This window comes from Notamacropus eugenii, chromosome 5 (genome assembly GCF_028372415.1).
Source record: "Notamacropus eugenii isolate mMacEug1 chromosome 5, mMacEug1.pri_v2, whole genome shotgun sequence".
Lineage (NCBI taxonomy): Eukaryota > Metazoa > Chordata > Mammalia > Diprotodontia > Macropodidae > Notamacropus > Notamacropus eugenii.
The window spans coordinates 32,829,969-32,842,318 of NC_092876.1; the positions used below are offsets into that span (position 1 = coordinate 32,829,969).

General features: G+C 42.5%; 1 long non-coding RNA gene across 1 annotated transcript; it reads left to right on the plus strand.

The window, feature by feature from the left end:
* The first annotated feature begins 1,206 nt into the window (after positions 1-1,206).
* Positions 1,207-3,254, plus strand: LOC140508457 (uncharacterized). The gene is made up of 2 exons (XR_011968440.1): positions 1,207-2,716; positions 2,879-3,254. It is a non-coding gene; the product is annotated as an uncharacterized lncRNA (long non-coding RNA).
* The last annotated feature ends 9,096 nt before the right edge of the window (positions 3,255-12,350 follow it).

Genomic DNA, 12,350 nt, shown 5'->3' on the forward strand with positions numbered 1-12,350 from the left:
ACCGGGCCCATCAGAAGAATGGAGTGGAGCCCGAAGAGGCAGGTGAGGAGTAAGGGAAAAAGACAACATGGACACAGACTGGAGAGATACAGGGTGAGAGAACTGGGAAACCCCCTCCCCCCTCACCTTTGCAGATGAAGTAATAGGAAGTGCCCAGGTAAGTGTCTCCATGGACCGGGACGATGGTGAGGAACTCGGATCTTCCCAGAAATGTGACTGCAAGACATGGAAGATGTCGTGAACCTGGATCCGGGGTAAGGCAGGTGTCCGGCCACGCAACCTCAGTTACCCCCAGACCTTTCATGGGACCAGAACATCTGAGCCCACCCACAAAGCTCCCAGACTCTCAAGGACCCCAGAGTCTCATCCCGCCCATTCACCTCCTGCCCTTCAGGGTTGTCCAGCTGTCCCAGATCCTGAGGTTCCAATCCCCCAGCCCAGGACACCCGTAATCCCGTGGAGACCCAGCCTCCCCGCCTCTGAAACCCCTAGTCCCACGGGGACCCAGAAATAAGTCGTCTCAACCTCAGACACCCTTTTAACCCCTCGGGGACCCTGGAATCCCAATCCAGTCTGTGATAACCCCAGTTCCACAGGGACCCAGGCAAGTGCCAAGCCCGATCGCCGTTCACCTGCCGCTGCAGTCAGAAGCAGAAGCCACGCAATACCAGGACTCACAGCGACCAGGACCTCGGATGCTTGGGTTCTCTTTGGAGGGACAACTACGTAAAACCTAGGGTCTTGGGGAATAGGTAGGGGGCATCCATTTATCCTTTCCTCGGGCTGACAGATCAGCCGGAAGGATGGCTCCGGGCGCAGGTCTTGGAGCAGGGGTCCCAGGGCGATCCTCACAGGGTTGAGACTAAAAATAGAACCTGAGATGCAGTCGCCCAGGCCCCTAGCCCCAGGATTTCCGTCCTGCGACGTGAGGCGATGTTGGGGATACAAAGGGGATACAAAGGGTCAGACAGTAAGGGGGACTTCTCGGGAGAGACACTGGCTCCCCCCGCAACCAGCCGCTAACATAGAAGTTACTGCTGCCCCCACTCCCGGTGACCGGTGACGCACATCCCCTCCCGCTTCCCGAGTGCAAACAAACCCCAGCCCGCCGGGAGGCTCCCAGAAGGGCGTGGAACAGCCCAGGGCCAGTGTGGTCACGCAGGTGGGGGGTGGGGGGAAGGGGGAAGAGGGGAAAATGTTCGAAAAGTCCTTGGCTCTGACCTTTAGCACCAGCCAGTCAATGAGAAGATGGAACGGCTTAGTGAGCTGGACCCCAGAGGGTTTGGGTCCTTAATTCGTTAACTAGATCAAACAACTTCGACCCATTTATCACAATTTTCCAACTTCCAATGGAATGGAAGATCTCTTTGGATTTTGTTTTGTTTCCCAGTCTAACACAGTACCTGACACATAGTAACTGGTCCTTAATAAATGTCCCCACCCATTTCTCAAGCTCCTGGCTACCTTGGTCCTCATTCTAATCTCCCGAGCTCTCCACCCATCCCCCAGCCTCATTTAGTTGGCTCCTAGTCTGTTCCCACATCAACATATATTTCTTATTCCTCTATCCTTCCTTCTTTAATTTATTCTTTCTAAAATTCTTTCAGTATTCAATGAACATGCTTATGACTTCTCCTACCTACAAACTCTCTCCCTTCACCAGAAACCTGGGGTTGCTCATCACCTTGAACCCTCTCTTTCTTCAGAGAAATATAAACTATTGGTCCCAACACTTCCCCTCTTCCAAATCCCCTCCCCAGCCCTATCCCACCCACCCCAACCATCACAGCTTTCTCATCTGTCCCCTCCTGGAACACACCACGGCATCCTGACTCTTTTCTCTCCCTCCTCCCCCCCTCCCCATTGAGGGTTCTAGCACCCTGTTCCCTCTTCCTTCCCTCTCTCTTTCTCTTCTCTGAGACCAGAAAATGTTGGACTCTCAGCTCCTGTGAAGCAAGTCACTCACTCATAATCACAGTCACACACACACACACACACACACACACACTTTAATTTGTGATCCAGTAAATTGTGCCACCACCCAGCTTCTAGACTGAGGATTCTGGGTAGATCTATATGCCTATGCTAAGGCTGACATTGGGGGGTACAGTGGGGGAGATGAGTGATGATTTGGAGGTCAGAATGAGCCACATCATAGAGAATGAATGGGTATATATTAGTTGGGTGGGGATTAGAGTGGAGATAGGAAGGATATAGGGGGTAGGAGTTAGGGTTTTAATATGGGGATCATTGGGGGATATGAGGACATGACAGAGCAAAGAGGGACACATATAGAGATCACAGTGGGTGTTATATGGCTGTTATATGGGACATTATGAGGACTTTGGGAAATGAAGATTCAAGGGAGAAGGGGCTGAAGCAAGGAGAGGTTATGAGGAGGTAGGGTTAGGATGAAGAAGGTAACAGAGAGCCTGGTTGGGGCCCATGGGGGTTGCCCCTTGTCAGCTAATCCAGACTAGGGGTCTAGTAAGGGAGACCTTTGGTTGGTGTAGATGCTGTGTGTGTTTCTCTTCCTCACCCCTCTCCCACATCTACCCACTCATTCCTATTCAGGGTGGGGAAGACGTAACTCCAGTTTATGGATGTGATGGTGGTGATGGGGCCACCACCAGAGAAGGACTATTTGGTCAACTCCATTGGCTCCTCCCTCTTCTGTCTGACCCTTGGCATCATGGCTGTGGCCTGTTCCCTACAGGTGGGACCCTTTTTGATTCACCTGCCCCTTCCCTGGATTCCTGTCCTTTTCTTCATGTCCCCCTTCCCCAGGTACTCCTCTGCCAGAGCCCTGCCCCTCATTCGGTCTCCCCTTCCATGAACACATATACAACCTCCCTTTACACATTGCCTCTGCTCATAGGGAGGGACATTCCAACAGGCAAGGTGCTCCCTAGTTTTTCATCTCAACCTTCATTCTGGGCATGCATTCTCTCCATCTCTGGTCTACTCATTCCAGCCATGACTGAGGAAGATGATCACCTACAGAAACCAATCAGCCTCTTCCCCTTGTCTGCTCAGCCCAAGTTGGTACCCTATATTTCAGCCAATATTTCAAAACCTCTTCCACTACCTCACCTGGAGCTAGGAGGCAGATACTCCCATCCCCAATTATTTCACCCTTCACCCCTGCACAGTCACTTACACTAACCCTTCCTCCCCAGACTCACCTGGGATATAGGTGAGGACTCTATAATACAACTCCATTTTATTCAATAAATTTTCTTCCTTTTCTCTAACTCTCCAATTTCTGAGTAGAGGATTTTGCGTTATATATTTATGGGTCTTTATGGATGTATTTGTGTGTGTGTGCCACTGTGGAATTTTGTGCATCTATGTGGCTATTTGAGTGCAGGTTCCTTCCCCTGGGGTCCTTGAACTTGCTTTTTAAAAAATATCTGACTAATTGTATTTCACTGTAATTGACTTCCTTCGTACTTCCATGTATCATATTTTATGCATTTTAAAAAATATGATTCTGAGAAGGACTGTTTAGACTTCACTGACCTGGCTGCCCAGGGAGGCCAGAACACACACAAAAATGATCAAGAACCCCTGGAAGGAGCATTATAAGTGTCATGTGGGTTGAGGTAGGGGGAGCTTTTATTTCATTTGCATTAACCATTGCTTGGGTGAATCTTTCCATGGGTCCGGGAATGATTGGGGATGGGGGAAGACAGAGTTGGGGATAAACCAGAGAGAGTCTGAGACCCTTCTATCAGAATGAGATTGCCCCCAAAGATTGTACCTAATCCCAATGCAGAAAGGAAAGAAGGAAGGAAGGAAGGAAGGAAGGAAGGAAGGAAGGAAGGAAGGAAGGAAGGAAGGAAGGAAGGAAGGAAGGAAGGAAATCATTGGCTTACCTTTACTGCCTTTCTCTGATTTGGACTTCTAGTAGAGAAACAAGGAATGCCCAACTGGGGTATTATGATGGGACAGGATTTCTGGAGTAGCCAGGGACAATCTGACCTGAATGCAGAAGAAACACCCAGCTATGATCACCTCCAATCTAGCATAAATACCATGCAGGATCAGATTGCTGATCCAGAAACCTTCCCCCTGCCTCCATTCTTTACGAGCCTTGGAGGTGAATATTCAGAGAACTTGTAGTTCTTACAAGAGGTCAAGGAGAGAAAGAGATCCAAACAGGGAGATAATTAGCAATGAATACCTCTCATGGCGGAAGGTGAGTTTGCATACCATATTTTTCTTTTCATTCTATGTTCATTAAGGTTGCAATGAAGACAATGTTGCAGTTGGAGTCAATACCAGGATGAAAGGAAGAAAATTGAAGAGATGACCCTCAAGGAGAAAGGTCAAGTCCAGAAAATTGCAACAATTTCTATGTCTTAATACTATGTTTCATATCCCAGATCAGACCTCAGGAAGCATCATGGGCCCCTCCCAGGGCTATTGCTGGAGAGCGATCAGGCTTGGAGAGGCCAGGGGGTATATATAGGGGCCAGCTAAAAAGTCAGGGGCTCCACACATTTCAAGCCAAGAGAAAGCAGTTCAATTTGATGGCAAACTCAACCTCCAACGGAATATTTACCTAGGTGAAAAAATACCAAACAACTCCACCCCGTGTCACGTAATATGTGCTTAATGAAGGATGCTATGGGTCTAACGTGGGGGAGGGAGAGCTAGAAAGAAGCTGTATATTTGAACTTGGAGTCAGGAAGGTATGGGTTCAGATCTTGCCTCTGATACTAACTTTGAGACAATGGGATAGTCTTTTCACTTAAACCTCGCTTTCTTAACCTATAAAATGGTGAAATAACCCTAGTAGGTTCTTCAGAAGTTCAGAGGAGATGTAATGCCAGGAAAATTTTAATTCACTTTACCTTATGAATTCTCAGCATTTGAGGGGAAGTAAAAGCAGATTGGAAAACCTGTCTGCTATGAAGGAACCATCTGACGATCTTATGAGCCCCTTCTGCATCAGAGAACAGAGAACATTTTTTTTTTTAATGGCTGTAATTTATAGCAAATTTTTGGAATTTCAAGGACGGGTTTGAGAGAACACTGGAATGCTAGGTTCATGCAGGATCAAAGGATGCCTAGAGTAGGGTCTCCCAGAGCCTATTACAGGCCTCAGGTTGTTACAAATCCTTCTCAGTGATGGAAAGTGGTAAGTCATGAAGACCTCTCCCCTCTCACCCTTACTTTGTACTAGAAGAACGTTTAGAGATTACCTCCACGCACTCCCACCCATCTTGGTCAGGTGTGCTTGGGCATTTCTCAGCCTTGAAAAGGAAGGTGCTGGAAATATTAGAAAAATATGGCAATGACTGTCTCAATGAAAGAGTAGGAAAGTAGATCTGTTTCATAATCACTATAATTTTACATATATTAAAACTACATAAATCCATGACATGTGTCTGAATCAATGAGTACAGAAAAAAAGAGAAACTGAGAAAGAAACTAATCCTAGGGAGGGACAGAAGTAAGATAAACTTTACAAAGTCTACATTTTAATATTTTGACAGTCAGCTCTAGGCTATAAATTAGAGAACCACCAGGGCAGATAAGAGATCTGTAAATAAAAGTGGGAAGGCAAAAACCAACTGGTTTCATTAAGGAAGAGAAAGGTTCAGGCGCCACCTAGTGACTTACTCAGATATGGACCTGAGTAGCTCTATGAATTCTTAACCTATTGAGATGGCTCTCAAAGAAGCTGGGAAGGGAGGGATTCAGGGAGGAAGGTAACCTTAAATTTATCAATAAAATTTTATTGTTATTAAGAAATATTTAACCTAGGAATTAAATTTTAAGTTCTTTGATAGTTGTCTTCTTATATGTTTGAAGGAGTTGGAACTAACCAAGTCGTGTACCATTTAATGTTTGTAAAGAGCTGTGAAAACTTTAAGGGAAAGCGCAGGTATCCATAATTCCAATGGTATTGGGCACTCCCAGGTGAGGAAACTCCCTCTGCCAAGGCAGGTCAGCAACTTCCAGCCTTAGAAAGTTGCCTGGAACACCGTCAGTCAATATGTTCACTAGATGTCAGACACTGTGTTAAACAGAGGATTTTAAAATAAGGGCAAAAATAGTGCCTGTCCTCAAGAAGCTTAAAGTCTAACATGCAAACAACTATGAACATACAAGATATTTGGAGGAAATGGAGGTGATCACAGTAGGTAAGGTTCTGTTGGCTGCAGAGAGGTTTCCCACAGAAGGAAGGATTTGTCTTGAAGGAAGCTGAGAGACCTGTTGATATCGAGGGAAAGCGTTCCAAGTATGAGGGACTACCAGGTGATAAGGCACTGAGACAGGAGATATAGGAAAGGAGGAAAATGTTTCTGAATTGCAGAGGGTATAGAAGGGAATAATGTGTAAGAAACATAGAGAGGTAGAAAGAGTCTGGGTTATAAAGAGTGTTAAATACCAAACAGAGGACTTTGTATTTGATCATGGAAAAATAGGGAGCCTTTGGAGTTCCTGGAGCGGGAGTAAGGGGAGGGTGACATGGTCAGACCTACACTTTTGAAAAATCACTTTAGCAACTGAGTGGAAGATGAATTATCGTGAGAGACTTGAAGCAAGAAGACCTGGCTAGAAGGTTGTTGCTATGGTCTAGTTGGCAGCTAGATGGCACAATGGATAGAGGGCCAAGACTCATCTTCCTGAATTCAAATCTGACCTCAGACATTTACTAACTGGTGTGACCCTGGACAAGTCACTTCACCATGTCTGCCTCAGTTTCCTCCTCTATGAAATGAGCTGGAGAAGAGTATTCTCCGCCAAGAAAGTCCCAGATCGGGTCACAAAGAGTCAGTCAGACATGACTGAAAATGACTGACCAACAATGAGAGCTGAAGTGGAGTGGGTGAGTGGGTAATGAGAGCCATTTAGACTGAGGAACTGGTAAATTAGGATATTCAAGGGAGCATTGACATATATGTTGAAGTCTCCTCATATGAAAGTGGACATTAGTGAAGAGACTGCAAAAATCCACTCTAGCCAAGACTCTGATCGATGGACAGGTCACTCATTCAGAAAAAAATGTCAGGAAGGGCTTTTGCCTAGGAAGGCTCTCCCTATCCCAACCCTTCTTGGTACATTACAGTTTCTGCTTTCAAAAAAACTTCAAGATTCACCTCCAGCAGCCATCGCAGTGTCTACCTGTCCTGTGAGAAAAAAACAACCCCAATGACAAAGTGATGAACTCCCAGGTAGTCAGTCAATAAGCATTTATTACTAAGTACCAGGCTTCATTCTAAGAATTAGAAATACAAAAAAAGGCAAAAGTCAACCAGCTCCCAGTCTAATGGGGGAGATCACATGCAAACAACTATGCACAAACAAGGACAGGATAAATGGGAGCTAATCAAGGAAGAAAGGGTTCTAGAATTAAGAAGACTCCAGAAAGGTTTCCTGGAGGAGGTGGGATCTTTGCTGGTACTTGAAGGAAGTCATAAGACACAGAGGGACAGAATTCCAGTCATCATGGTGGGGATGGGGAGGACCTAATGAAAATGACTGGAGTCAGGAGCTGGAGTGTTCTGGAGGCCATAGTCACCAGATCAAAGAGTACATAGGGAGAGTATAAGGTGTAGGAAGACTGAAAAGGTAGGAAGGGGGCCAAGCTGTAAAAAGCTTTGAATGCCAAACAGAGATTTTAATGTTTTATTCTGGCGGTAATAGGAAGCCACTGGAGTTTATTGAGCAGGGAAATGGCATGATCAGACCTGCACTTTGACAGTTGAATGGAGAATGGACTGGAGCAGGGAAGAGCCTTGAGGCAGGCAGAGAAAGCAGCAGCTATTGCAACAGTGCAAATGTGGGGTGATGAGGGTCTGCTTTTGGCAGGCTCTGAGGAGAGAAGAAGCCATTTTCCAGCTTCTGGTTGCTAGATGTATTTTCCTCCCTTTGTGGAGTCCGCATGATGCTTCTTCCCTTGAGTCACAGTATATCTTTTGTTGAGCTCTTTGTAAACTGAATCTGCCTTTCTTCCTGTGTCTAGTTTGTCCTCAGCTCCCCCGTATAGATGCTGCCAAAAGTCAATGCCATTCTGGGGAGGCCAATAGAGACTGATAAGAAATTCAAATCCTCTGACCTTTTAAAATTCGTAAGGTCTTCCTTTGGTAAAAGAGAGAGGAAGAAATAAAGATTTTTCTCCTTTTCCCTGCACCCTCCCATTCCCCCATAGACATACACACACACACACACACACACACACACACACACACACACACACACACACACACACACACACACACACACCCCAATAAAGTGATTCCTTCTCAAAGAATACACTGCTGAAACCACTCTTGACCCTGGAATCTTCCACAAAAGCTTTCTAAGCTTGGGTCTATTTTCCCAGAATTCTCTGTGTACTTGTGGGAGAGTATCCCAAACTTTTGGGGGAATGTTTTTGTACCAGTTGTTCTTATTAAACTCTAATAGCCATTTAAGTCTGGGTGAATAATTGATATCAATTGATACTCACTGGGGAACCACATTGGCAGGGGCTCATGAACTATAAACCAATACCAAGCCCTTCAAGGAACATCTAATCCCCACAGATCATGAATAATTCCTTTTAACCAATCAACCATGATGTTCCTAAAGCTCTAATATGGCCACATCACTCCCTCATTCAATAATAATAGTTAACATTTATAGAGTGCTCTAAGGTTTGCAAAGTGTTTTACATATAATATTTCATTTGATCCTCACAGAATTCTTGAGATCTTGGTCCCACTATTACTTTCATTTTACAGATAAGGAAACTGAGGCAGAGAGAGGTTAAATGACTTGTCCAGGGTCATACAACTAGTAAGTATCTAAAGCTGGATTTGAATTCAGTTCTTCCTGATTCACTGTGCCACCTAGCTGCCTCTATTAGCTCTCTCACCTCTAGGATCAAATAGAAAATTCTCTGTTTGGCTTTTAAAGCTCGTTATAACCTAGCCCCTTCCTAGTTTTCCAGGCTTCTTACATCTTACCCCCCCCACACACATACTATATAATGCAATGACTGTCCTCCTTGCCATTCCTTAAACAAGACACTCCCTCTCCTGACTCCAGCATTTTCCCTGGCTGTTCCCCCACACCTGGAATGCTCTCCTCCTTATCTCTACCTCTTGGGTTCCCTGGCTTCCTTAAAGTCTCAGATAAAATATCACCTTCTTCAAGAAGGCTCTTCTGGTCTTCCTCTGAGACTGCCTCCAATTTGTTCTTGATATAGCTTGGTAATACATAGGTATTTGCCTGTTGTCTCCCCCATTAGACTGTAAACTCCCCCTAGGTTGTGGCTGGTTTTTGCCTTTCTTTTATCCCAAGTGCTTAGCATGTGACTGGAACATAGCAGATAATTAATATTTGTTTATTAACTGACTAGTATGTAGTAAGTGCTTAACAAATGCTTGTTGACTTCTGCAGGAAGCCTTCCCCACCCTTCTTAATTCTACAGCCTTTCCTCCATTCATTATCTCCTATTTGTCCTGTATCAAACTTTATCTGTTTGTATTTGTTTGCATGTAGTGTCCCCTACTAGACTGTAAGTTCCTTGAGGGCAAGGGTTGTCTTTTGCTTTTTTTTTATATGTCCAAGGTTCAGCACAGTGCCTGGAACTAGGTGCTTAATAAGTGTTTATTGATTGATTGATTGACTTTATTTCCAACACAATTCCTGTATAATACCATTTAATTTTATCCAGGGGCTGAAAACATTCTACTCCTTCCTAACTTAATTAGGTTTTCTGCACTTGATTAAATGCCATTTGAACAATTAACTAATTCAATAAATGTCTTCTTGGTTGGAAAAAAAAGCCTCTGGGGGCAGTTAGCTCTGGAGTCAGTAGGATCTGAGTTTAAATATGAGCTCAAACACTAGCTGTGTGATCCTGGGCAACTCAGCTCCTATTGCCTCACGCAAAAAAAAAAAAAAGCATCTGGGTATAGCATATTAAGATTATTAATCTTATAATTAAATATATTAATCTTACTATTATTATCTTCTTTTGTGGTGGGAGATAATTGGTTGTTTGATTCAAATTATCCCCTCCCACAGTGCTTAGCACCATACCGAGTACATAGTAGGCACTTAGTAAATGCTTGTTGACCCATCCTTACACACATATCAAAGAAAGAAATCACTTCCATGTTGTGTTTAGGGTTAGCTCTATTAGAAGCTTTATTATATAAAATACGAAATCACAAGAAGAGGAGTCTCCAAGTTTTATGTAGTGAAGTTATGCATTCAGAGAGAGAGACAGACACAGACAGAGAAACACAGAGAACTGCATAACAGACATTATCTGGTAGCTTTTATCCATTCTCTAGAATAATCTGATTGATCATCTCTGGTTTAGTATCAACATATAAAATGATGCAGATAAGAACAGAATTGCTCTTTTTCAGGAAGCGCAAAGACCTTATAGGGTTTTTTTTAAAGGCATAATATTTAATCTCTAAGACTCAGTGAGTTTTTTAAAATATTTTTCAATTAATAAGCATTTATTTTCCTTGTTTCCCACCTCATCACCCTATAGAAAAAAAAAACAATGAAACTCTCATAACAAACATGCACACCATCAGTTGGGGAAAGGCTGAACAAGCTGTGGTATATGAATGTAATGGAACACTATTGTGCAATAAGAAATAATGAGTAGGCAGATTTCAGAAAAACCTGGAAAGATTTGTACAAACTGATGCAGAGTGAAATGAGAACCAAGAAAACATTGTACACAGTATCAGTAATATTATGTGATGATCAGCTATGATCACCTTAGCTCTTCTCAGCAACCCAATGATCCAAGATAGGTACTCCCAATGGAAAATGTCCACATCAGGATAAAGAACTGATGGACTCTGAATGCAGATTGAAGTATACTTTTTTCACTTTATTTTTGTGTGTGTTTTTCCCTTTTGATCTGTTTCTTCTTTTAAATTGTGACTAATATGGAAATATGTTTTACATAATTGCATATATATAACCTATATCAAATTGCCTACCATTTAACAAAGAGGGGGAGGAGAGGGAGGAGAAAAATTTAGAACTCACAATCTTGTAAAAATGAATGATAAAAATTGTCTTGACATATAATTAGGAAAAACATAAAATACTATTAAAAATAACAAACATGCATAGTCAAGCAAAACAAATTCCCACATCAGTCACGTCCAAGAATATATGTGTTATCCTTCATCTTGAGTACATCACCTCTGTCAGGAGGTGGGTAGTTTGTCACCGTGGTTGAGCATTGCATGGATTAGATTTCTTAAGTCTTTTAAAAGACATTTTTCTCTATAATATTGTTGTATAAATTATTCTCTTAGTTCTTCTTACTTTACTCTGTATCAGTCCATACAAATCTTCCCAGGTTTCTCTGAAACCATCCCTTCTTAAAGCACAATAGTATTCCATCACATTAATATGCCATAATTTCTTCCAACATTTCCCACTGATGAGTACATCTTTAGTTTCCAGTTCTTTGCCCACTATAAAAATGCCTTCTATAAATATTTTTGCACATATGGACACTTTAGATGATGTAAAAACAAAAAATATCAATAAAAATTTATTTCACAAAATAGTACATCATCATCCCTGTTTTCCCATAGCTCCTTCGACATTTGTAATTTTCCTTTTTTTTTTTTTTGTTAACTTTGCCAATCAAGTAAGTTTGAAGTAGAATCTCAGAGTTCCTTTAATTTGTATCTTTCTAATTACTAGTGATTTGGAGCATTTTTTTTCTGGGAGCTATTAATTGCTTGGATTTTTTCCTTTGAAAATTGACTGTTCATACTGATTTATCAAGAAATGGCTTTTTGTTATAAATTTTAATCAGTCTTTTATATCTCTTGATAGAAGATCTTTATCAGGGAAACTTTCTGCAAAGTTGTTTTTTTTTTTTTTACCAGCTACCTTCTTCCCTTCTCATTTGACTGTACTGACTCTGTTCATGCAAAACCTTTTTAATCTTATGCAATCAGAATTGTCCATTTTATCTTCTGCAGTCTTCTCTATCCTTTGGTGATGAATTCTTCCCCTATTCATAGATACAAAATATAATTTCTTCCTTGCTCCTCCAAATCCTTTATGCTATTACTGCCTTATATAAGTCTCATGCCTTTTGGAACTTACCTTGGAGTATGTGTGAAGAGATGGAGATGTTGGTCTTTATCCAATATAAGCACCAGATTGCTTTCCAGTTTTTCCAGAAATATCTATCGAATCGAAAATCCTTATCCTAGTGCTAGGGTCAATGGATTTATCTGACATCTGGCTAGTCATATTTCTGTATGTTGTATACCTAATCTGTTCCATTAATCAACCTCTCTATCTCTTAACCAGTACAGAATCATTTTGATAACTGCTTTATAGTA